General features: G+C 37.8%; 1 long non-coding RNA gene across 1 annotated transcript in view; it reads left to right on the top strand.

Annotated features, from left to right (window-relative positions):
- The window catches only part of LOC142836566 (uncharacterized), a 153,563-nt gene that overhangs the window by 47,249 nt on the left and 81,985 nt on the right, over window positions 1–24,329 (top strand). The window lies entirely within an intron of this gene.

Raw genomic sequence — 24,329 nt, forward strand, 5'->3', positions numbered from 1 at the left:
TGAAATAGCCTAGGTGCCCAACAATGGATAAACAAATAAAGAAAATGTGGTAACTTTACACAGAGGATTACTATTCAGAAGTTAAAAAAAAAACAAATCATGAAATTTACTGGCAAGTGGATGGAACTAGATAAAAAAAAATTACATTACGTGAGCTAACCCAAACCCAAAAAAATAAATATAATACATATCCTTTTATATGTAGATATTACCTTTTAAATCTTCAATAGGCTTCTACAATCCATACATCTACAGGTTAGTTATACAGTAAGGACTATGGGAAAGGGTAAGATATTCCAAGTAAGTGGATACAGAGTATATAGCTTTTAAATCTTTATACCTCCTCTTGCATGATCTCTGAGCCTTCTTGGGAAGAGTGACGTATGTGCATGTGCGTGTGTGTGTGTGTGCATGTGTGTGACTGTGTGTATGTGTGCGTGTCAATTAGACCTATGGTCATGATTTTATTTTTGCTCTTACATTAGGAAAAATGTTTTTCATTCACTTCAAGTTTTATTTTGCATTCTGCAGAGGTCTGTGTATAGAGACGTATGTATATTATACCAAAGCCAGGGGGCGGGGGTTGGGAGGAGTTCCTTTACATAGAAAATAATAAGAAACACTTTATTTTACATTGCAAAAATAACCGTGTAATTACTCTGTAAAAATATTGTAAATACATGGCTGTTGCCAACAATAGGAAAATATTAGAATGATAAAAATTATTTTGAATATTATAACTCCAAGGGATTTATGAAACGGCATGGAGTGAAGCAGAGTCAGTATAAGAAGATGCTTCTTCTAACTGTTGTTTTATTGTTTCCCTGAAAACAAATTGTTGGAGGTATTTTTTACCCTCAGAAGTACAAGGCTTTGATGAAGTTGAAAATTTTCAACAAAACTCATTCTTCCTTAAAAACTCACAGAAATTATGTTTTAGCTTTCCACTTACTTCCATTTCTGCCTGAATATGTACCATTGGCTTGCAAATCTCTGATGTAGATATAAGAAGAAAATGAAAAGATAAACTGTGACCACAATATACTACTTCTGGGCCCATAACTGAAAGTTTCTATATTAAAGTACAACAGTTTCTGCATACCCATATTCACTGCTGCTATACTCACAAATTTTGAAATTGGAAACATCCTAAATGCCTACCAACTGATGAATGGATAATGAAAATGTGGTATATATACAAAATGGTACTTCATTCACCTATAAAAAATGGAATTAGAACATGTTCAGGTAAGTGATGAAAATGGAAAAATAATATAGAGTTAGAGAATAGAGTTCCAGAAAGAAAAACACTATTGTTTTTCACTCATATATGGACCTGACTTGAATGTTTACTTTTAGCCAATGCAGCAGGATGGGGCATGAAGGGATGGAGGGATAGAGAAGGAGTAATAAAGAAAGGCCATGCTGAGGGTGGAAATTTGTGACAAGAAGTACTGAGCACTCTTGTTTAACTAAACTGATATCGTATTAAACTTCCTCAGGCATCAATATTTATAACCATAGATAAAGTTCATCAGCCTTAACTGGAGAACGCCCTCTTTGCAGTAGATAGTGGTAACTTCGGAGAATTATGGCTGACAAAGAGTCATAAAATACGCAAGTGAACGCTGAGGGCTCAGTCCTAAACAATACATGTATACCCACCAACTCCGTTAAAGCTCAGGGAACAATAGTAGAGAAAGGGAAGGAAATACGTGAGAGATGGGGTTAAAGACTCAGAAATGATATCCTCTATACTCAATACACTCATTGCAATCTTGAGTCATGTGCCTATAGTTGTCAATATTGGATCTGCAGAGGGCTGGCCACATCAACAATCCCACATAGAAAAGTGAGAAGCTAACAGCGTCTCATTGCTTACTGTTAAACAATTGGATGCTGCAAGAATCTGGTAGAGGTTGTTTCCAGGTTCTGGCTATTGCAAACAATGCTGCCATGAACATAGTTGAGCATATACTTTTGTTGTATGATAGGGCCTCTCTTGGGTATATTCCCAAGAGTGGTATTGCTGGATCCAGGGGTAGGTTGATTCCGAATTTCCTGAGAAACCGAAACACTGCTTTCCAGAGTGGTTGCACAAGTTTGCATTCCCACCATGCAATAGCCAGAACCTGGAAACAACCTAGATGCCCTTCAACGGAAGAATGGATGAAGAAAGTATGGAATATATACATATTAGAGTATTACTCAGCAGTAAAAAACAAGGACTTCTTGAATTTTGCATACAAATGGATGGAAATAGAAAACACTATCCTGAGTGAGGTAAGCCAGACCCAAAAAGAGGAACATGGGATGTACTCACTCATATTTGGTTTCTAGCCATAAATAAAGGACATTGGGCTTATAATGCATGTTCCTAGAGAAGCTAAGTAAGAAGGTGAACCCAAAGACAAACACATAGGCATCCTCATGAATATTAACCTTCATCAGGCGATGAAAGGAGACAGAGACAGAGGAGCACGGGACAGAAATCTCAAGGTCAAATCAGGAGCAGAAGGAGACGGAGCACGAGCAAGGAACTCAGGACCGCGAGGGGTGCACCCACACACTGAGACAATGGGGATGTTCTATCGGGAACTCACCAAGGCCAGCTGGCCTGGGTCTGAAAAAGCATGGGACAAATCCGGACTAGCTGAACATAGAGGACAATGAGGAATACTGAGAACTCAAGAACAATCGCAGTGGGTTTTTGATCCTACTGCACGTACTGGCTTTGGGGGAGCCTAGGCAGTTTGGATGCTCACCTTAGGAGACCTGGATAGAGGTGGGCGGTCCTTGGGCTTCCCACAGATCAGGGAACCCTTATTGCTCTTCAGGCTGATGAGGGAGGGTGACTTGATTGGGGGAGGGGGAGGGAAATGGGAGGCGGTTGCGGGGAGGAGGCAGAAATCCTTAATAAATAAATAAATTTAAAAAAAAAAAGAATCTGGTAGAGGAGAAACCATTATATTTAGTTGTGTACCCACTGCCCAAACCACCAAACCCCATCTGAAAATGCCAATCGTATGATCTCATAGATGTTTCTGGTTAAATTCAGTGTATCACAAAACAAATAGAAATGAACATGAGAAAGAGCTTTAGTGAGAAAGAGGACAGATAGGAGAGTTAAAGGGACGGAAAGTGGGTGGTGGAAGAGTGGTCAGTGGATGTTGTGTCCCTTTGTGAAAAAACACATTCAATTGTTTAAAAAAGCATTCAGCTACATTTGAGACTGCATAAAATGTTTCATCTTATCCTGAGTCTTTAGATATTGGAAAACAGGAAATGTATGCACAAACAAGTTAAAGCAGTTTAGAATATTGAAGTTGAAAGGCCTGTGAAGAATTTCGCGATATAGAAATTATGTTTTGCATTATTAAATTTACTTTCTAACTTCCTAAAATCATGTGATAGCTACCTGATGCAACTATGTAAGTTGGTCCCTGTACCTTTTATTGAATTTGAATAATAACAAAGAGGAAGATGTAATTTACACATACTTGGGACTCTGTAAATATTTACCTAAGATGATTCTAGAGATTTAGACTTATGTTAATATAATTCTTCTGCAATGATCCCAGGTTTCCTTTAAACTTGACATTTCCAATCCATTTCTTGGAGATGATGAACGTCCACATAGAAAGGGCAGAATCAATGATTCTTTATTGGAAATAATATTACTCTCCAAGTGACATTTTTGCTCCTGTGGAAATTACTATAAGCATTTTTTAGAGGCTCTAAATACTACTGAGTAGCCTTCTGTGCACAAAACACCCACCACAAACAAAATTTTTAAAAGAAGTCAGTAAAATGAGGCTAAATGTCTTCAATCGAAAGGAGTCCTATGTGGTCAGACCTTAATGGATATATTATATTTCATATGTGAAATTTTCTAAGAATTTCAGAGTTCTGGCCAATTTTTTATTCATTAAAAACCTATAATAATACATTACTATAACCACATGTAAAATACCATGATATATTCATTGACCGGTTAATTTGTAATGCAATAAAAATCTTTGGCTTTATGTAGAACATAAAAATATCATTTTCACTTTTATATAAGATCATCAGCAAAAACATATATTCATATACAAAAATTCATGGCAGCATAAGGTGTATCTCTACAGATTTAATCTCTAAATTTCTATATTATTTTTATTATCAAACTTTTGTAAAAAATGAGGGAATGTTCAAAATATGTATTCAAAATATTTTAATTTAGTATAATGAGAGAGTAAGAGGTGATGGAGAGGGAATGAGAAAGAAGGGCTGTTCTTACCTTTCAAAAGGTAAAATCTTAGAGACATATATGTAGCTTTGTGAAACAGAGAATATTCTAATTAAAATTGTGTGAGTATAGCCATATACTCGAGGATCATTCAAAGAAAATGTAGTCCCTGGAATTGTAGACAGTTCAAAACGAAACAAAAATAGAAAGGCCTGATTCTTATAGCTGACACATTTGGGATTGTAACAAGAGAAAATATTTCAAAAATAGTTGTCACCCACATCATAGCATGTGTAAAGACAAACGGCATTTTTTTTCAAACGCTTGAAATTGTCACTCAGCTGAATTTACAGAACAAAGGAAAAGTTGACAACACGAGGAAATAATTGCTAGTATTTGTGCACATGTGCATCCATCAACCCACCATTTCCTTAGTCTTTTCTGAATTATAATTTGTAAGACATATTGGCATTTCATACACTATCTCTAGATTCGGGAAGTTTTAAAATTAAAACATTCTTCCCCATGCACTTTTCCTTGTTTTCTTTTCTTCTCAGCCACATTGCCACTATTACTTCCTGTCTTTTTTAAAAAAACATTTTTTTTTAAGAACTGTACAGAATTTCTTAAGGTTGGTCTTTGCCGGAGACTTGGGTCACTGTGGAGAACTGGTATTCAACAAAGACTACAGTGATTTCACAGGAAGCCACTTCTGTGTCATATCCCACCGAATCACCTTTATCTTTCCCATTGTCTCTCATAGTGTTAATATCCTCAGCAAGAAACAGAAAGAGCAATGCTAAAGGAAGAAACGAGTCTTCCCTTGGCTGCACACTCATTATTAATAAGACAGAAACAAAATGATTTACTCAATACAAACTTTATATGACACAAGACTCTTCCTAAGGAATGAAGACTCAACAAAATAGATAAACCTATTCTATATGATATATGTAATTCATTTCAAGTGTTGATAGTTTGGCAAAAATGTGGTAGAGTTATGAGTGTATGATCCAATAGTTAAGTAATGAGCTGAGAGAACTTAATAATGCTCTTTCTTTCAGTCCCACCTCTGTGGTCCTGAATTCAGAGAAAGGGATGATTCCTATTCTTTCCTCAGTCTGGGGAGAACATTTTCAGGCCCAGGCTGGCACAGAAGAGCAGAATCACTTGGCTTTATGACCCGCCTCAGGAGAGGAGGGCTGAGGGAAAGCCTGGGACTTTTCTGTATTTTCTCTTTTTCTCAAATCCCTTAAAATATTCAACTTCTCAAGGTTCTCTGTTTCAGCATATTATACCTAGAGCCCATCAGAGACAAGAGTCAGCAAGTTAATAACTGAGCATCCAGCAGCAAATTTGAGATTGTGAGACATTTTTGAAGTATTGACTTGAAATCTTTGGATTTTGTTGTCACTCTATGGGACATCCACTAAATTTAAAAGACGGTTTTATTTTGTCTTTTCTTTACTTATTATTTTCAAATATATTCTATTATGTGTACTTGGAAACAATGGTATGAAAATTATTGCTCAAATGATCAAAGCTAGTATTTTTCATAAAAGTGCACATATAAGAATATTTTAACTTTTCATTATTTAATATACTTAAATCATTGGCATTGCTCTTTATATTCCAAAACCAGAATTTTAAGAAGTGAATTGCACCCTGAAAGCTATTTAGACAAGTGATTAAATTTTGCATTGGATTCCCCAAACTATTGACAAAGCATAAGTTTGCTAGATATCTATTTAAATAGTAGAAGGAGGAGTTGCATGCCAACATTAGTGTTCAGGTCAGAGGACAATTGCAGGAGTTGGTTCTCTCCTGCCACCATGTGGGCTTTGGGAAAAGAACTCAAATACTTAGGCTTGGTGGCAAGTATCTTTGTCATCTGAGACAGCTCATCATCCTCACAGTTATTAGTTTATGAAAGTTGAATTTTAATACGTCAGCTTTGGACTCAGATGGGTGTGCAGGTAAAACATTGAAGGCTGCATATATTCTCAGTAATATAAATATATGACTTCCTTTACTGATTCTCATCTTTTTCTCCTCTTAATGTAGAGACAACAATCTCAATAAACTGATCTGGTTTCTGAGACAGATATATTTATGTTTCTACACAGGTACAAAGACAGTGGCATGGGTTGATTCTTATTTTTGTACACTGTTCGATGCTGATGTGGAGGACATCCATAATCAATTGCTTTTAATTTGGCTTCATTTTATAATTATCTGGGGAATTTTAAGAAATTTTAATGTATTGTCTTAATTTCATAACAATTAAATCAGAGCCTTTCAGGGGGTATGAAATTAGTTCAAACATCAGTATTTCCTAGACTCTAGTAGATCATTCTAAGGCAGAAAAGGATCATTTCAAATAAATACTTTTTTACTTTATTTTTTATTTTTGGCTTTTTTGGTAAGGTATTTGTCTGTAGTTTTAGAGCCTGTCCTGGAACTAGCTCTCTCTCTCTCTCTCTCTCTCTCTCTCTCTCTCTCTCTCTCTCTCTATTTTTATTGAGCTCTACATTTTTCTCTGCTCTTCTCCCTGCCTCACCCCTCCACTTCAACCCTCTACAAAGTTCCCTATGCTCCCAATTTATTAAAGAGATCTTGTCTTTTTCTACTTCCCGTGTAGCTTAGATCTATGTATGTCTCTCTTACGTATGTTTGTAAAGCAAAGGACACAGTGAACAAGACAAAACGACAGCCTACAGAATGGAAAAAGATCTTCACCAACCCCACATCAGACCTCTAGAGGTTTGATCTCCAAAATATACAAAGAACTCAGGAAATTGGTCATCAAAAGAACAAATAATCCAATAAAAAATGGAGCACAGACCTAAACAAAGAACTCTCAATTATGAATCTAAAACGGCTGAAAGACACTTAAGGAAATGTTCAGCATCCTTAGTCATCAGAGAAATGCAAATCAAAACAACTCTGAGATTCCATCTTACACCTGTAAGAATGGCCAAGATCAAAAACACTGATGACAACTTATGCTGGAGAAGTTGTAGGGTAAAGAAAATACTCCTCCATTGCTGGTGGGAATGCAAGCTGGTACAGCCCCTTTGGATGTCAAGGTGGAGATTTCTCAGAAAATTAGGAAACAACATTCCTCAAGACCCAATACCCCACCCACCTCTGGAACTAACCCTTGTAGAACAGGCTGGCCTCAAACTCACAGAGATCTTCCTGCCTCTGCTTACTGAGTGCTGGGATTGAAGGCAAACACCACCACCGCCCAACAAAAGAATATTTTTTGAGTAGATTTCTATCTTAAATCAGGAATTTATAAAACTCTTAAAAATCAGTGACTGGAGAGATGGCTCAGTGGTTAAGAGCACTGACTGCTCTTCCAGAAGACCTGGGTTCAATTCCCAGCACCCACATGGCAGTTCACACCTGTCTGTAACTTCTATTCTAGGGATTCTGATACTCTAACACAGACATATATGCAGCAAAATTCCCATGTACATAAAATAAAAATAAATCAATTAATAAACATCATGAAAATATAGGCTGGGGTTATATCCAAGAAATATTGCTATGTGCTTAGTAGGTGGAAGGCTTTCAGGCATGTTGATTGAGATTTCTGTCTGTCCTGGTCTCACAGTCTTTCAGTCCCAAAGAAACACACAGAGGTCTACATTAACCATAAACTGGTTCGCCTAGTAGCTCAGACTTCTTATTAACTCTTATAACATACATTAGCCCATAATTCTTGTCTCTCTTAGCCACATGGATTGATACCTTTAATCAGTGAGGCATTCTTATCTTGCTTCCTCTATGTGTGGGTGACAACAGCCAACTGAACCTTTTCTCTTCCCAGAATTGTCCTGTTCTCATTGCCCTGCCTCTTCTTCCTGCCTGTTTGTCCTACCTATACTTCCTGCCTGGCTACTGGCCAATCACCATTTTAAAACAATACACTCTAAGTGACAGGGTATGAGAACATTGTCCCATAGCACTCCCCCCCTTTTTTTCCAAAACAAGAACTCTGATTCTAATCTTTGTTCAGCTTTTCCCCTAGACCATTAACGATAACAACTTATAACAAACACTGTAAACAAAGATAAATATCCATAATCCATTTTTTGGAGAATGCGGGCATAGTTTTCAAAGAATATTCCTGCTGATTGGGGGCACTGATAATCTTATGGAGTCCTAAAAATTTAGAATTATTATCAAGTTCTGACTGGAGTATTCTGTGAGGCTTGATCATCTCAGCCAGCAGTCTTGAAACTGTTCCTGATGCAGAACTCAGAGGAAACTCCAACAGAGGTCCTCTGAAATGTTGGAGATTTTTCAGGAAGCCATTCCTGATCATACCCGATTTTTCTTAACCCAGAATGAACCCACAGCCTCTCATTGCCTGTGGGGGGAAAAAAAGCGAAGCCTCTTCTCCAAAGTAACATATCTTTTGACTTAAATTTTAATGTCAAGCACTTTCAAAATATATATGTTCTATTAATCCAGCAGCATTTGTAATCAAATGTCTTTTAGCAGCTGTTGCTTCTTCCTCAGTCATCAAAGAATTTAAAGACAACACAATAACATAGTATCTGGATTCTCTGTATATTTTTCATCTTTATGTGGCTTTATTTTAAATTCTATTTCTTTTATTTTTATTTTTAATTTTTGAGTCAAGTTTTCTCTGTGTAACTTTGGCTGTCTTTGTAGACCAGACTTTCCTTGAATTCACAGAGATCCGCCTGCTTCTGCCTCCCAGTTGCTGGAATTAAAGTTGTGTGCCACCACACCTAACTACTCTCTTTCTCTCTCTTTTTAAGGACTTAAACCTTTTTCTTTGCTCTAACAAGCCGACATATATTTTTAAACACACTGTAAACCATTTAGAGAGTTTCTTCGTCTGAATCTATCTTTACTGTATATCTTTTTTTTTCTGACCACATAATTCCCCAATAAACAAAAACATGGAGGGCTAAATAAGTCTCATTTATGAAACTGTTTCATTACAAACAAATATGAAGTACAATTTTATGCTGGATATTTCTTAAATTCAGATGCAAAGATGAAATATGTATATAATTTTATAAGCTATATTAGTAAAACATATAGAATTCATAACAATATGTTAAATCTTTATGTATAGGGGTGTTTTGCCTACATGTATGCCTATGAACTACAGGTGTGGCTGATGCCCAAAGAAGCCAGAAGGGGTTTCAGATCCCTTTGGAACGGACATTAAATGTCATTGTGAAACATCTGATGTGAGCTCTGGGAACCAAACCCAGGTCCTAGGAAAAGCAAACAGTGCTATTAACCACAGAACAAGATCTATATCCATAAATAAAATACTTTTGGCTCCTCAAATGTGTGGGAACAAGATATCAAGTGTTACTAGTTAGTGAATAAGAAAAATGCCTCCAATAATAAGGAAATTAATCCTTATTATTGGAATTTAACCTCAGGGTGGAGGGCAAAATTTAACAATAATGGTTAAAAATTTTTCCTGGAGTGAATCTAAACAATGGACAGATGTTTGAGGTCAATAAGATGAGGTAAGTGGACTGATGTAATTGCCACAGGAAAGAACAACGTGTACCCTTTGCTTGTCTGAATGCACAATTACTAAAAAGGTATAAAAACAATGTCAGAATTCATTTGTGTCCTTAAGAGTATAAATTTATCTTTATAAATTGGAATATAATTGCTGGAATGAAGCTATCAATCTTTAATGCACAGGAGGGCTTGATAAAACACACATTGACCGACCTTCATTTCTTCCCCAGGTTTTTACTTGACAAACTTGTAATAGGGTAACAAGACTCCAAATCAGGATTCCCTTTTCTTTATTTCAAATATGGTTTCTCCTGCTGTGTGTCCTCAGCCAGGTACCTGTTCATATTCCTCCTGCCTCAACCTCCCACATGCTGTGGCTAGAGGCGTGAGCTTCTAAGTTTAGTAAAGAGTTTCAATTTCTAAGAAGTCCCAGCTGACACTGATGACTCTGTTGATAAAGAATATAGGAAAATGAGTCTCAGGTAAGCTGGCCTGGGCACAGTTGTGTGCTTTAGCATGTTACTTTATCTTTGTGATCCACCTCACCTGTAAATGAAGGAACTTCAGTTATATTATGGTTCAGTTTTCTACTGAAATGAGAGAATACCACAGGGTGGTTAATTTACAGACATTTGAGTTTTGCGTCCCGAAGTTCAAAAGTCTGGGAGGTCCAGTTTTAGACACCAGCTCCTGTTATGGATGCTCCTCTGATATTAAGACATGAATGGAGCCACCTCACAGTGGGACAAACAACCAGCCTTCCTTTTTATAAGGCCACTAAGTGCATCGTGCAGGTTCGACTGCACGAATGCCTTTGTCTCCCTCACCTCCTAAGAGCCCACATCCATATATAATCAACATAGGAATTTAAAGATTATATCTCCTACATATGAAGTCGGTGGGTAACCTATTGAGGTTAAAACAGATTGCATGATACCTACAACAAAGAAATATGGGCAATTTAAACTAAACATGAGTCACTTAATCTGAAAACAAAGTTACTCAGTTTATAAACGTTAGTATTCATCAGCAAAAGAAAAGCTCAGGGGTCAGTCTCGTATTTCATTGTCAGTAATGTGTAAGCCACGTTCTTTCTGTCGGAATCCGGACAGGGCTAGCAGAATTAGCAAGAAACATTCCAGTATTCTCCAACCTAAGTCTTGTCCCAGAAAGGAGTTCTGAGATTTAAACGAACTATCATGACTTTTTCCTTTTACATCTTCACCGAAGACTTACTATCCCCGTGGCTATCATGTACCTGACAGCCAAGGTTTCATATTTTCTAGCATCTCTAGCATTCATTGATCTGTTCCCAATTTGGTACTCACAAAATTTACACTTCAGAACGCTCACTGATGGTTGCGCCAGTGGAGGGCGCTGTTGACCTGCGAATTGTGACCTCTGGTATTCGGCACCATGAAAGCACTTTCCACTACAGGTGAAGAAACTCAACACTTAATGCGCTGACGGTTTTCACTAAGCTAAGTTGTTTGTTTTGCTTAGAATAGAAATTTACTTTACAAAATCCTTACCCCCGTGGCTTCTGCTCTCTAGTAGGTGGTTGACAAAAGATGGGAATAAGAAGGTCGGATGGGACCAGAGAAAAGCTGAATGATGGGAACCATTTCTTGGGGAGCAAATGTTGACCCGCAGGTGAGATATGTTATCTTTATTAAGAAAGATAAAAAACAACTAATTCTGCTTCCATGCGTGTTTGGCTTTCAAGTCACATTTTCTTTGGAGTTATGCCGCTACTGATTATTTATTCTAAGGGATTGAGTAGATTTAAAGTGATTAAATATAGTGCTGAGTTGTAGGACTAATGAATAATGCCACTAATCCAGAAAGTCATGTATGAAAAGAAAGCATACTCAAGGATGGCAAGTAGAGATCAAACATGTGATGAAGACATTCTACTTTTCCAAACAAAATTTTACAAATCTGCTCTCCATATTCCTCTCTATGCTATAATATGGTTCTAGTGTTTGGATGTGTGCCCCCTACACACAAATAATTGTAAAATGAAAGCAGGGAAAAAATACAATACTACTTTTCCAGCAGCAAATGTAAAGTAACCTAAGACTTGTGAATTCTTTGGCTGGGAATTTTCTGGTTATAGTTGACTGTTCTCTTTGATTAAGAAAAAAATAGTGTGAAGCCCGTCCAGTTTGAAGCCCTTGCAGTGGGAAGCCCTTGCAGGATAATGTTGGCTTTTACCAGGTTCAGGCTCCCTTTTCATACTAAAACACTAATGCCATAACATATGCTTTGCATGTTTTTTCAGGGACAGTTACTTTGTGGTAATATACAAATTTAGACTTTGAAAGTAACTCAGGAAGTCAGAGATATTACTAACGATTTTATGTCAGGTCAATATGTAGCTCTGGTTTATTAACATCTCATTCCAGAGAAGCGCGAGTTACTATGATTCCCTTCTCATCCAATCCACAGCAAAGGCTTGCTCGAAGGCCAGTCTGCTGGGGGCATTTTCTCAATTAAAGTCTTCTCTCTTTGCAAATGACTCTAGGCTGTATCATGTTAGCATGGAACTAGTCACCACAGCCCCTATGTCAATTAGGAAAATACCATGCAGTTATTACTTTCCTCTCCAGGAGAAGAGTCCCTAGTCAGTGATGATAGCTTCCACCTGATCATCATAGGTGATTAGGGATGGAAGCCTTCTGGTTCAGAGCCCAGGTATGTGATTTCCATCTTTTCTAGAGAAAACGGAGGAAGAAACACACGCTACTCTAAGCCCCTTGGGGATAGAGACTAAGTGTTTGAGGGTAGAATGGGGCAAAAGCTGGGCATACTGCTAGTACAGGAAGAATGGTGGGGTATTCCCAGGAGAAAGAGGGGGCACAAAATCTCCCTCAAGACTGCATTTTAAAGGTACTTATAGCTTCTTAGTCTGTGTCATGTGTTTTCAAAGATCACAACAAGATTAGGGAAATAAGATGAAAAAACAGAGCTGTGTTGCCAGGCCTTGCTGCGTAGATCCTTGACCCAAACCACTTCCTCACTTCCTTTCTCAATCTATTTGTTGCCCAGGAAATAAAATTACCAGGACTCTGGGCATTAGAGAACATTGAAGTACAGGAGTGGCGGCATCAGCTAGTGAAGAGATAATTTGTCAGATAATGTTTTGAGCAATTACAACCTCTTATTCTAAGGACTTGTTGGGAAGGAGAAAGAAGAAATAAGAAGTAGGTGAGCCTATTTTTGTAAAAAAATTTCAAGTCTGTTTACCATTTATTAACCTTATATGATTCTTAAAAACTGCAAAAATCATAGTGCTCCACGCTTCACCTTAGCAATGTGCATTCCATTTTAGGGTCTCCTCTGTGGACAGAAACCACTTTTGGGGGGTGAACACCACAAGGCAGCGAGCACTTGCCCATTAGAGAGAGAGATTAGTCAACTGTGTAATGAAGTCTTATTTGCTTATTCTCTTTTGTGTAGCCCTTACTGACTTTCCACACATTTTTATCCACTTAGTGATACTTCTTATCCCTGCTAAACTTTTTTGTGCATCGTTTTACTAACCATTAATGAATTTTATTTCATTTGTATATCTAGGAAGACACTGCAAGGCAATTGCCACTAAGGCAACTAATAGGCACTAAAATAGGATACCAACACTACTCAGAAAAAAAGGCATCAGAGAAAGTAAGAGATTAGAGTTGCATTCACCATATGTCTTTATACAATTAAGAAAAGGATTTTGAGAATAAAGGAAAAAGCAAATGTGTTGTTAACACCAGTATCACCTAGGAAGCCATTGTCCAGGCACACATCTGTGAGGGATTTTCTAGATTAGATTCATTGAAGAGAATAATGAACCTTAGGTTAACTGATGCAAGAAGAGCCACCTTAAGTGTAAGTGTTGCCAGCTCATGTGTTCATGAACTGATTACACAGGAGAAATGGACCTGAGCACGAGCTCTTGACTGTGGGTGCATGTGACTATCAGCCTCAAGCTCCTTGTGCTGCCCCATGCCATAATGTGTTGTACCTGCATCTGGGTATTAAAAGCATCCATCCTGCCTTAGAATATTTTGATGCAGAACCAAGATAAGTAACTATATCAAATATAAACTAAAGGTCTACAGAGTAAATAGATTTTGTCTAAAGGGCTGGGATTGGACCTAGAGCCTCATGCATGCTAGTCAAGTTGTCTACCAACAGGTAATATCAGAAATCCTCAAAAGTGAAGTGTATAAGTCACCTTTTGATATCTTTCCTTAAGATGTATTCCAACACTGGCAACCATTTCTTTGGTTGCTCATATATCAACTCTGTTTTCAACATTTCCTCTCTGTCTACGACAAGCAGGCCTTATAGCACAATCACTCACTCCCACTAAACTGTCTTATCCTGAATGAAAACTGCAAGGCAACAAGGAAGAGAGTGCTTGAGGGACACTGAAGATACAATATTTGGACCTGGCTGTCTTGGCCAATGTTGAAATTTTCACACAGTCAAGATGGCACCTTTAAATGGAATCTTAACTCACCTGTGTCTACAAATGATGGAGCATGATGGGGTTCCTTTCAGTTCTTCGTACTGTTTCAAAGGTTTCTCTTTCAATGAACCTAATAGATGTTGGCAGAGGTAACACAAGTCAGTGATTGGAGAAGAAGGTGAGGAGGAGGATAAGGAGGAAGAGGAGGAGGAGGCAGAAGAAGAGGAAGAGGAGGGGGAGGAGGAAAACCACACCCAAGGTCTTCAGGCATCTCCTTGTATGAAAAGAGTGGAGTAGGGGGAAAATTTCAGGAAAATATTTACATTGACATTATTTATCATTTCTGAGACACACAAATTGAACAAGATAGTTTCTAAGCTGACCATAATAGGGAAGACATTGAGAAGGCAACATCAGCTGTTGGGTCACCATGGCATGGCAGTTGTAGTTGGGGGACTGAGACCTCTAGAGAAAAGGAGTCTGTGTTCAGAAGAAAAGGTGAATTACACATATATGGTCTCTGCAGACCACCCAAATCCCAGTGGTCCTTTTCCAGTTCTACCCAGAACCAATTTGTCTCCTTCGTTAGAATAATTGCGTACCTAGCCCATCACATCACAAGCGGGAGCTAAAATGAGTGAGGGTAGATCATCTGTAACAGTATGTAGTCACTGGTCCACGAAGGCTCTCCAGCCTGACAGCTTGAGCTCATGTGTCGATGGGGCCGGGAGGAAATGCAAGAGACTGAACATAACAAATGCCTCAGAACAGCACCGGGGCAAGTCAGAATCATGAGATTGGGCATTGAAACTGGACACAAGAGAAGTAGGGAAAGAGAAACAGTCCAGGCTCTCTCTTTCCTTGTCTGGGGAGCGAGGCGAATGGATGTTAGGATGCTGCTTGTGAAAAACTGAAATCTTTCTGTCTTCACCTCCTCTACCTGTTTGCAGGAGAGGCCTGGATTGAGTGTGTCACCACAACTGTAGATGGGACCGATCTGGTGACTCTTTGTTGAAACATATAGTAAATTTTCCATCAATGTAAGACCAAACAGCGCTCTAAAATGTTGAACTGGTGAATAATGAGTACTCCATTGAGAGAGGTAATAAATTTCTTATTAGGCTTCTCAAAAACATTCTAAATACCTTTTAAAGGTGCAGTAAAGATTTCACTAAAAAGAAAAAGTCAAGATTTCTTTTCCTAGTGTTTAATTATATCATATGAACCTATGTTTTTTGGGTAACATCCTTGATTGAATTCTTCAATTTGGTATAGTTTTCAGTGTAGAGACTGTAATCTCTTTTTTCCCACATTACCCATTTTTATACTCTGTAGTATCTAATCAATGAGTGTTATTGAGACAACTACATATTGTGATATTTGTCAATGTCCCTGTGTGAGGCTGTATGAATGATCTTGTGCATTTTAAGTGTCCAGTTTCTGTTATAGCTATTCTATGGTGTTTCATGTGGGGAGAGACATAGATTACGACTGTGTGTACTAGGAGCTAAATTGTTTTAAAATATTGTATTCTGCCTTATTATTTTCTAGTAGAAAATTATGGTATTTTTCTGTTAAATTGTCTATTTTATTTCTTTGCTTTAAATTTATTTAATTTAATGTTTTATTAATATTCAAATACAAATCAAATAAGAAAATGTTGTTAATATTTAGCATATTTCTTTTATCTATTTTGCTTTGAATTTATTCTTTGCTTATTTTAATATACTATTGTTTTCTTACACTGCCATTATTTCATCTCTTAGATTTATTTCCCTAGACTGCCATTTGTTCTGCCTTTGGTTGTGATTATTGCTTTTTTTGTTAGCAGTTTTCTTCCCCTGGAATCTCTGCTTTCTTTAGATTTTGTTTGCTATTTTCTTATTTGCTTACTTATAATTTAATAGCTATGTCTCTTTCTTTCTTTGACTCCCTCCAAGCACTTTCTATATGCCTCCTCACTTTCCATAAGGTTCATGGGCTCTTTATTTATCATTAAAAGTTATGGCATGTGCATGTGTATTTGTGTAAAGATATGTATATCTATCTATCTATCTATCTATCTATCTATCTATCTATCTATCATCTATCTATACCTGTATTTCTATATATAAACTGTTGAGTTCATATAATGTTGTGTTAATGTATATTTTCAGTGCTGACCATTTGGCACTGGATAGCCAACTCTTGTGCTCTTCCAAAGGGATGATCAACTCTTCTGCTCCCAGCTTTATTCAGTTGCCTGTAGCTCAATTCTTTAGGGATGAGGTCTCTTGAGCATAATGTCATAATTTTGGTATCTGCATAGTGCCATCTTTGTTCAGTTCATGCTTGCGCAATCATGCTGGTGAGACCTTACTGGTCATAACTTCTTATGTTACTAATATACATATTCTCAAAGAAAATGTCCTGATCTGGCTCTTATAATCTTTCTGCCTCCTGTTCCACAGTGGTTCCTGAGCCATAGAAACAGGGACGTTTTATAGATGTAACCGTTTGGACCTTGCTCCACAGTCTGCATTTTGATGGGCTGTGATTTTCTGTAGTGATATATATTGTGTAGAGAAGTTTCTTTGATGAGGCTGAAGATTACACTTATCAGTGGGAATGAGAACAAGTGCTTATAGATCATTATTATGGATTATGCCAGATTAACAAATTAATGGTTATAGATTCTCCTCTAATAACTGTGATTTTAATAACATAGAGTAGTTATCTATGTTTCAAATATTAGGCATGGTATCTTTCTTGTTGTGCATGTCTTAAGACTAATTAGAAATCTCTTGGTTACTGCCCAGGTACATGTGACACTTTGCATCCATTGGGTTTTCATGCCATGCTGGTTTCTGGGATTCACAGGCAGCATAGCTGGGTGGAACTGTTGGTTGCCTCTGTCGTGTGGAAGCTTCCATGGTGCTATAATAGCTTCAGGGAAGGGCATTAAGGCCAGTCCCAGCTAAGGTTATATACACACAATTAGTAAAGTATACGATGTCTTCAACAATAAGGGCTTACCTTCCAACTCTGGGAGAGAACCAAAGGCAACAACAATAATACGTAGGCTTAGAGAGTCTCTTGGACAACCTTGACAATAACTCAGAAAGCTTCTCATAGTATCAGCCTAAATGAGAAAAGTTCATTCAAACTGTATATACCGAATTATGTGAATTAGAGTTTTTAAGTAAATGGTCCTTTTCAGGTGTCCATATTATTATTTTACCTCTAGCTCTCATTTTTTCTTAATTTATATCCACCATTTTCACTAATGAGTTCCCTTTCCTTTATTAAATGATTTGTATTCTTCCATTCCCCTTTCCCCTCCTCCACACTTCTGCTGTATTCATCTCTCCCCTTCTTAGGGGTCTCTCTTTTCCCATTGCCCCTAGCAGATTATCTTTATCTTGATGTTCCCCGTGTCCTTTTCCACTTCTTGTACTGGTATCTAGTAGATAAAATGTGTTATTTAAGCAGAGTGAGTGTCCAAGAAGTCCCTTATAAACATTCTTTCATGTGTGTAGTCTGCCAGCTAGTATGATCAAGGTCATTCCTGGGTGGAAGTGAATCATAATTTCCACAAGCATGTTTCAAGTAATAGGAAATGGGGGTGAGCCCTGAGTTTTTTCAGGGAATATGAATGGATTTCTCAATCTCACAGTAGCCCAGTTTTTGACTTGTGGCCACTGTCCTGCATGTCTGGCCTCTTCAATTACTGACAGCCTTCAGCTGCAAAATGACTGATTTTTGATGTATGAGCTCCTTACTCTACTGCTGTGTGGTTTAAAAAAGAACACTAATTAACTAGTAAATAAACCAATTAACTTAATCACATCATCGATTTCAATATAATTAATCTATCATATGATTTGATTTTTGAACAATTATAAAAATAGAAAAAGGATAGTTTCTATTTGCAATCCCTCAGCCGTTTTCCTCCCATCTTCCCTCAAGAATGTGGGCCATCTGCTTTACCCAGAGTAATACAGGAGGCCCAATGCACAAAGATATGCTGGCAGAAAGACTTATTCTAAAACTCAATATGTCACTCATCTTTAGAAATGAACTTCTCCAAATATTGTGATTAAACCTATTTACTTACATAACATAACATATCAAAGAAGTGCAATTTCACCTAGTTAAATTTAAATTAAATAATCTATGCTTTTAAACCTCCCAAAAGTGCTATTTATCTGAGTGCAGTAGAAGGAAAGATGATCTTAAGGTTTGAGTCTGAAACGTTGAGGTCGTTGATTATTAGCAACCTAAGAAAAGCATGATTTTTCCAAGGCTTTAGAGGAAAAAAGGAAAAACTAACAAAGTAAAAAATAACCTTTGACCTCATGGATAGCTAAATAGCCATTTTCCTTCCATAAATAAAGTTATAAAGAAGAAAATTTAATATATACACTATTATATGATATGAGAAAGAGCAGAAAAAATTACCAATGACAGAAGCACGGCCTATGGATAAAAAGAGAAAGCCAAACCAAAGAATAGAAAGTTTAAGGCCAGCCTTGTGTTCATAGTGAGATCTTGTCACACACATAAATCAATTCTGAAAAGGTGGGGGAAAGATGACCAGATTTTAGAAAAGAAAAGAAAGTAGTTTTATATTTAAAAATGAAAGGAAGGGGATTGTGTGTGTGTGTGTGTGTGTGTGTGTGTGTGTGTGTTCATACCCATGTACCTTAGCATGCAAAAGAAAGTCAGAGGACACATTGAGAAGTTTTCCTCTTCAGTCATGTGAGTCCTGTGGCTAGTGAACCATCTCAGATTGTTAATTTATTTCATCAATAAGTGAAATGTAATTACAACACACTTACTAATTGGCTCAAGAATAACAATAGTTAGCTGCTCATAATCACAAAAACCTCAACTAGAAAAGGTTCCATGAGGTGTTGAGAAAGGTATATTCTTTTGTGTTTGAGTGGAATGTTCTATAGATGTCTGTTAAGTCCGTTTGAGTCCTACAATCTGTTCATTCCCTTCTTCCTCTGATAAGTTTCTGGCGGTCAGACATGTCTATTGATGAGAGTGGAGTTCTGAAGTCTCCCACTATTAGTGTGTAGGGCTTGATGTGTGATTTAAACTTTAGTAATGTGTCTTTTACAAATGTCAGTACCCTTGTATTTGGGGCAGAAATGTTGAAAATTGAGACTTCATCTTGATGGATTTTTCCTGTGATGAATATGAAATATACTTCTCCATCTCTTTTGATTAATTTTAGCTTGAAGTCTATTTTGTTAGATATTAGGATAGCTGCACCAGATTGTTTCTTAGGTCCATTTGATTGGAAAATCATTTCCCAACCATTTCCTTTGAGGTTATGCCTGCCTTTGAAGTTGAAGTGTGTTTCTTGTATACAGCAGGAGGGAATATATATTTTTTTTGTATCCATTCTGTTAACCTGAGTCTTTTCATAAGAAAATTGATTCTGTTGATATTAGTGACCAGTAATTGTTAAATCCTGTCATTTTTTTTTTGGTTTTGTTGGTAGGCGTGGTATTGTGTGTGTGTGTGTGTGTGTGTGTGTGTGTGTGTGTGTGTGTATTTTCTTTCTTTGTAATTTGCTGGTATGAGATTATCTATTGTCTATGTTTTCTTGGGTTGGAGTTTCCTTGTAGTTCTTTCTGTATGGATGAATTTGTGATAGGCATTATTTAAATCGGGTTCTGTTATGGGATATCTTATTTTCTCTGTCTATGATGATTGAAAGTTTTTCTGGATGTAATAGTCTGGGCTGGCATCTGTGGTATCTTAGTGTTAACAAAATGTCTGTCTAGGACCTTCTGGTTTTCAAAGTCTCCATTTAGATGTTGCATGTTTTTCTTTTTTTTTATTGATAAAAGGAGAATAAAAAAAATTCCACCTCCTCTGAGCCTCCCATTTCCCTCCCCCTCCTCCCACCCTTCTCCCCCTCCTCCCACCCTTCTCCCCCTCCTCCCACCCTTCTCCCCCTCCTCCCACCCTTCTCCCCCTCCCCCCACTCCTCTCCCCCCCTTCCCTCTCCAGTCCAAAGAGCAGTCAGGGTTCCCTGCCCAGTGGTAAGTCCTAGGTCCTCCCCCCTCCGTCCATATCTAGGAAGGTGAACATCCAAATTGGCTAGGCTCCCACCAAGCCAGCACATTAAGTAGGATCAAAACCCCATGCCATTGTCCTTGGCATCTCATCAGCCATCATTGTTCGCCATGTTCAGAGAGTCCAGTTTTATCCCATGATATTTCGGTAACAGTCCAGCTGGCCTTGGTGAGCTCCCAGTAGATCAGCTCCACTGTCTCAGTGGGTGGGTGCACCCCTCGTGGTCCCGACTTCTTTGCTCATGTTCTCCCTCCTTCTGCTCCTCATTGGGACCTTGGGATCTCAGAGTTACTTGGTCTTTTGCGTTCGCAGCTCTTAATATTTTTCTTTATTCTGTATGTTTAATATTTTGTTTATTTTGTGGCAAAGGAGAACACTTCCTAACTATAACAAGAGTAGCACACACACTGAGAGTAATAATCAATTAATGGGACCTCCTAAAACTGAGAAGCTTCTGTAAGACAGAGTACACAATAAATAAGACAAATATCTTACAGAATGGAAAAATATTTATACCAACTACATATCTGAAAGTATAATGATCTCCCAAATAATATAAAGAAGTGAAGAAACGAGACTTCAAAATACCAAAAAATCCAATTAAAAATGGGGTACAGTTCTAAATTTCTCAATATCCATAGACATTAGGGTAATATAATCAAAACAATTCTGATCTACCATTTTACATCTATCAGAATGGCTAAGATCAAAAACACTGAGAACAGCTTCTGTTGGAGAGGATGTGGAGTTGAGGAATCATTCCTCCACTGCTCCTGAGAGTGCAAACTTGTACAGCCACTTTTGAAATCAGTATGGCTATTTTTTCCCAGAAAACTGCGAATCAATCTATCTCAAGACATAGCAATACCACTCTTGGGCATATACCTAAAGGATGCTCAGCCACACCACAAGACACTTGCTCAGCTATGTTTACAACACCATTATTCATAATAGTCAGAACCTGGAAACAACCTAGATGCTCCCCAGCCAAAGAATGGATAAAGAAAATATGGTACATCTACCCAATGAAGTATTACTTAGCTGTATAAAACAATGGCATCCTGAAATTTGTAGGCAAATAGATAGAACTTGAAAACAATTATCCCGAGTGAGGTAACCCAGACCCAAAAAAAACAAACACAGTGTATACTCACTTATAAATGGATATTAAAGCAAAGGACAACCAGAAGGCAATCTACAGTTCCAGAGAAGCTAGGTAACAAGGAGGACCCTAAAAGGGTCATGCATGCATTTCCCTAGGAAAAGTAAATAGATGAGATCTCTTGGTTAAAGTGGTGTGGGGAAGAGCAGAGAAAATGGGGTATGAGAACTTGAGGGACAGGACAGGAGAGCAATGAAAGAGCCATCTTGATTGAGGGAACGTTATGGGGTTAGTGAGAAACTTGGTGCTAGGGAAATCCCTAGAAATTCACAAGGATGAGCCCTGGAAAGTTGAAACCTCAGTTGAGGATTTTCAGCATATTCTGAATTGCTAATTGGTGTAGAATAACCCATCCTACTGTGGTGAGTGTCATCCAGAGGCAGGCAGGTCTGGATTGTATGGGGAAGGTAGGTGAGCAGGCCACTAAGCAGCATTTCCCTGCAGATTTCTGCTTCAAGATTCTGATTTGAGTTATTGTCTTTTCTTCACGATCAGTTATTGACTATAATCTGTAAACCATAATTAGCTCACTCCTTCCTGACTCACGTTTGGTCATGGCATATATTCACAGCATTGCAAAGCAATCTAGAAAAGCATCTGGTTTTATTAATATAATCTTTTCTACCAATTTTCTTTGAAGAAGAAAATATTTCTATTTTAGTTTCATTGTTTTTTTTTTTTTCTTTTGTTCTACTTAAGTCTAGCATGATGTGCGATCTCTCTTGCTCTGGCACTTTTGTTTCCTCCAATCACATCCTACATGAATTGTTCTCCTTTTAGCGTTTGTCGACTTTTATTTTGCTATAATTTTGTTGTTGCTTTAGCTTGTAAAGTTCTTGTCAAATTTTATTTTGTTTGCTTCAAAGTCAGGAGGTTCTTTTACAAGTGTGCTTTATTTGTAAAGTAAATTATCTTGCATCTTCTTTTGACTTCCTTCATCACATAGCTATACAGGATATGCAGTAATGAGTACCTTCAGTCATACAAATAAACATATTTGTGAATTTAAAAAGGAACACTGAAATTAATCATAAAATCATACCTCTAGAGATTTTTTTTTGCCCTCACAGATGCTTAAAAACTTCTTGTATTTTGGAAGGTCGAGTCTCCTTAATTTTCCCTAATTCCACCAGAATATTTGTGATTTATCATCTGTATTCTACAGAATTTCTCAGGACAAGATTATTTTGGATAGGTGTGCATTTAGTGGAACTCAGATGTCCACAAGACCAATTTTTCTTGTAGTACTGAAGTGTCTTTTTAGACACATAATTAAATAAAGAACTTGATTTTATACACAAAGATATTTCTGTCCTCATGAGACAGTATTAACAGTTCCTCGGAGCTGGGATGTGTGTAGGTATTGTCTTGATTATGTTTTGAGGTAGAGACACCAGGCCTCAATTTGAATCCTGAATGTGTAAAGGTTAATAGCTAGCAGAGCAGGTACTGCATGTTGCCTTTTTTTAAGTGTGGGTAGATGTGCCTGGCTGCTGAGCTGTCTGCTGCCTTGACTTCCCCCAAAGGGTGGTGTGTCACATGGAATTGGGAGTGTAAATAAGTCCTTTATCTTTTGAACTGCTTGTTATCAGAATGTTTTACCACATAGCAGAAATAGAAACTAGGACAGGATGCCTGTCTATTGGGGTCATCATTCCACTCAGGAGGAAACTGTGATAACAAACCTGAGCCAATAGATGTGTTGAGTCAGTCAGGTGGCTTTTATAAATGCCATTATATTATCTCATGCCTTGCTGCAGCCGCTGTTTCTTAGGTATTGAAGCATATAGTACTGGTGCAAAACCATTTCATTTTTATAACACCCAGCCATTCATTAGTGATAAAGAACTTACCCCTAGATAGAAAATATACCTCGTAGACGGGGGACAGTGTTTCACACAGGTTATAGATCAACTGTACATCCAGTTGTTTGCTTTGTTCTGGGTCCAATATTTTAAATTCTTATCAATTTTAAATATGCTGGATTGTCAGGAGCCAATTTCCTCCTAAAATCATTACAGGAACCATCACCCTGGGGAGTCTGCAGAGAACCCCACACCCATAATTGTGTTAGGAATCGTTCTATTGACAGAGCCTACCCCACACCCAAATTGGCTGTTAATGGAGAGCTATCTGTTAGCGGAACCCACCCCACATTCCAAACTATCTAGAGAACTAGGTGTGTCAACTCGTGACTTCCTGGCCTAGGTGACCTGACCGAAGGTAACCTCCTGGACCCTGTGACCAACGTGAACCACGCAGCAAGAGCCCAGGCCCCTGTGCCCACCCCCCAACTCCTTACCCTATATAATCTGTACCCCGTCTCTAATAAACGGAGGCTCTGACAAACTTAGCATAGCCTCATTCCTCTCTCTCAGCTCATATCTTCCAGATAGTGCCTCTCCGGGACCCTGGAATAACTGACTGCAGGGTGGGGTTACAACCCCTAGACTAAGTAACCCACCCAAAAGCGGTTTACACTGGATTGACAGTATGGTTTATTAGTAAGAAACATCACACTGTATTGCATTTCACCTAACATTGAAGTGGAATTTGAGACGAAGGTACACTGCAGACAGAAGTGATACTTCATTGTATAGGATTAAAATTTTGAGTATCAAACAAAGTCTAGTTCCAAAACAGCCAGGGCTGTTACACAGAAAAACCCCATGTAACAAAAACAAACAAAGAAACAAATATCAAATAAATAAATAATACATTTTTAAAAATAGTAAGCATACTAGGACTAGATGCTTCTTCAGGGGCCAGGATTTGAATCTCAGCGCCTACATGGCAGCTCACAACTGTCTATAACTCCAGTCCCAGTGCATAGACATACATGCAGACAAAGCACCCATACAAAT

The sequence above is a fragment of the Microtus pennsylvanicus genome, chromosome 16 (assembly GCF_037038515.1).
Source record: "Microtus pennsylvanicus isolate mMicPen1 chromosome 16, mMicPen1.hap1, whole genome shotgun sequence".
Lineage (NCBI taxonomy): Eukaryota > Metazoa > Chordata > Mammalia > Rodentia > Cricetidae > Microtus > Microtus pennsylvanicus.